Here is a 3,629-nt window from a genome sequence, read left to right as displayed (position 1 = left end):
GCTGGGAAGTCAAATACGAACTTTCTTGCTGGAAAAAGAACGTAAAGTGGCTTTCAAATAAGACAACGGAATCTCTTTAAGTTATCATTAAGTCTTTGCTTTGCTTTGATGTTCAAAGGCCATGAATGAAAGTTCATATAATACTGTCTTCTGGCTTTCAAACTATGAAAAGGCTTTGTTTTGTGATGCTTCTGTGAAAAATGGAATCAGATGAAGAAGTTACTAAGTCTTTAAAGGCAGCTGAAGCTGTAAGAGAACAGTAGGTAGGCAGCATTTTCTGGGGACATATGGTTTCCTAGGATTGATCTTATGCTCTAAACCTGGTGGATATTCTTCCAGGGAGTTCCATTAGATCAGACCCCCAATATAGCATGCAGGCAAATGAGGAGCACCATGGAAAAGGAGGTCAGAGGGATAAGGACAAAATAAGGTACGGAACATCAGATAGTGAGATATGGAGGAAAAGGTTAGAATATAAGCAGTCTGGAAACTGTATTGCAGGAGTAGCCATGATGCCAAATAGCCTCTGACCTGCCACCCAGATTGTGATTGCACCGTGTTCTGCCCCTGCCTGGATGTGCCTGGGGTTAGATAAGGCAACGCTGCTGAACCAAACACACGGGCTGCTCTGCAGGGATCACTTGGTGGCAGTGGCAGTTGGAAAATCCAAGTGGATTTTCTGGAACTAACCAGTTGCAGTTGCCAAAACAGAGCATTTCTTCAGCCTCTATTCCCATCTGTGTATCTAAGCTGCTGACAAGAACAGCTAAAGTCCGATACTTTAAGAGGATAGTGCCTCAATCAGTCCTTTGAGTGCATCTCGAGAGAGCAGTTTATTCTTAGGTCTTAGAAAAGGGTTGATAAAAACATAGCATCCTTCAAAACGTTAGCCTTAAAGGCTCGGTTAACAGCAGGATATTCCCCTGAGTGACCAGAGAAGCCTTTCCAGAGAGATCCCTCTCCTACAGGTGAAACGTGGGGAGCAAACGTCTGTGCTCTTGGCTCCCGTCCCTCTCCTGCATCAGCTGCTGGAGAACCAGGCTGTTGCTGCAGCTCTGGGAACAGGCAGCGAGCTGCTTTTAGGCACTGACTAATGAGTGGCCATTAAACAAAAGTCAATTTTAAAAGTGTATCCCTCCTTATCCCGTTCTGTCCTGCAATTGGTTCAGAAACGTACAGCACAATCCTTAAACCATTCAGATTTTCAAGTTGTAAGAGCTTAGCTTCCTTTATAAAAACAGCTCTGGAAATGTAATTATTGCTGAATAATAACATGTTAAAACACGCTTGTAAATCTTTCCCTAGCTCGTGTTCCAGTATTGAAATTTTCCCTTGGCAAATTTTGCACCTGGATTTTAGTTTTACTGCTTTCTAATCCTAAAATGATAAAAAATACAACCCCCTCAGCTTTTATTAGTAGTACAATTTTTTGTTAACGTAAACAAATTTCTTAAGAACAGTCCATGGAAAAACACCGTTCTATGGAAAAGCAGAGTTGTTGTGGTAAATGCAAAATATCCCAAAATGCAAATGAAAATAAAGAATTATCATGATAATATTACCTCAGTAGATGTTAACATTGGAAGAAACAAAGAACTGTTGGCAAGTATAAGAAACAGAAAATAAAACAGGCTTTTATGGAAAAAATATCTTTGTAATTTCATGGACTACTGTTCTCTTCAGAACTATTTCAGCTTCAGAATGACTACTGGGCATCAGATCTTTGTTTCCATTTTCATGAACAGTTACCCATCCAGGTTAATTTTTGCTATATAATGTTCTTTATTTTTCCCTGGAAAATGCTCAGGGCTTTATAATCTGATGTTTATTGTAAACATACAGAGTTCTGGTCTGCTAAAACCTACACTTTTCAATCCAAGTATAATTTTTTTTTTCTGAACAGACCAGTAAACCAGAATAGACTCTTGTGAGAAAACATGAAGCAAAGCAGTATTTTCATAAGAACAACACTGGAAAGACAGTAATGACACTTTAAGGCAGATACAATCACGAAGCACAGTCTATTTCTGAAGTGCAAGTCAAATAAAGAGATCATACAAAATAGCTGGTGCTGCTATGACGATCTTATAAAATCTTGCTATAAACAGTAGTTTATTTACAGATAAACCAAACTCACCCTGTGAAGACTACGGTGAGAGTGCCTGTCCTCGTGAAAGAGAAGGGACAAAGGAGCGTTTCCTTCTCCCTCTTGATGACACTAGGAATGACTCTCCCCAAAAGAATGTTCCCCATGTTTGAGTGCCCATCCTGGAGTCTTAAATATAGCATCCTACCATGCCATCGCGGTGACAATGGGGAGACCCATGCAGGGGTTACGCAGTTGGAGCTGTTTACTGCGATGGCAACTAATCACAAACTCTTTTTCAGATCGGGCAAATCATTGCCTTTGCCAAATGATATCAGGAAAGACAGGTGCCTCCAAAATTCAGGCATCGGAGTGTTGGATTATCCTCTGCTCATTTCGGATAGAAGCTCACAAGGCATCTAAAATGAATTATGAATTTTTTAATCTCCTCCAGGAATTTCCCTTGGGTTAACATTGCCATTGCTGCATAATAGAGTGAAATCATTTACTTTGACATCTCTTTAGTGAATGCCAACCCCAGCCAAATTATGTCTGTGTATAATTAGACCAGGAGCTAACAGCAGCTCTTATGTTTTGGTTGGCTGCGACTATTACACTTTCCTTATTACAGACAAATGAAGGCTTGCTGCCACAACGGCAGGCGAGCTTATATATCCAGCTGCCCGTGGTGGTCCCTGAGAGTCCGGGGTAGGGTAAAAGAACAGAAACTACCATTTTTCCATTTATTTGAGATAGACTTGCAGTTTCAGCAGTCAAGATAAACCCTTCCCAGCAGTGTGAGAAGCAGGTGATATTTTTTGTGCTGTCAGAAGGAGAAATGAAGGTTTTGAAGTAGTGAAACACTGAGGCTGCAATACCAGTTTGTGAGCCAGATGTTTGCCAGCTACATTTTGTTAGTTGAGGAGTCAGCGCATCAGTTGTGGACTTCTCAGAGCTGCTACAAGTCTGTAAAGAGGCCATAAAATTGCCATAGTGGATGAAGCTGAAGGTCCGTTCAGCCCAGTACCCTGTCTCTCAGAGTGGCTCGTAGCTTTTCCTGAGCAGGACGCTGCTTTATTATCACTAATAGTCCCATCCCTGTTAAATTGCCTAATTCCTTTTTGAACACTTTCTGATTCTGGCCTCCACAAGGCCTTGTGGAAATGAATTCCACCATCAAATTTGGCACGGTTTGAGTCAACCTGCCCTTATCAGCAGGCTCCATTTCTAGGAACCTTTGTTTGCTTCACCATCCAAATAAAACAAAGCTGAAACCCAGCAGGATCAGCACTAGAACTGCAAGGACTTCTGTGTTTCAGACATTCCTAAGAAAGCAATAAACTGGTACTCCTGGGCAGGCATGGCTGAATATATTTTGGTATAAGCTGGGCAACACTTTTATTTCATTGGTTTTGAACAGTTGCATGACCATTTGAGTGCTTTCCTGAATTTTGTATTACGAGAAGTGATGAGTAATTATTGTCTATTCTGTTTAATATGAATAATTTCATTCATCTTTGTCATATCAACTGCCTGTTTATCC

This window comes from Numenius arquata, chromosome 21 (genome assembly GCF_964106895.1).
Source record: "Numenius arquata chromosome 21, bNumArq3.hap1.1, whole genome shotgun sequence".
NCBI lineage: Eukaryota > Metazoa > Chordata > Aves > Charadriiformes > Scolopacidae > Numenius > Numenius arquata.
The sequence above is the reverse complement of the archived record's forward strand: the minus strand, read 5'-3'. Positions refer to the sequence as shown.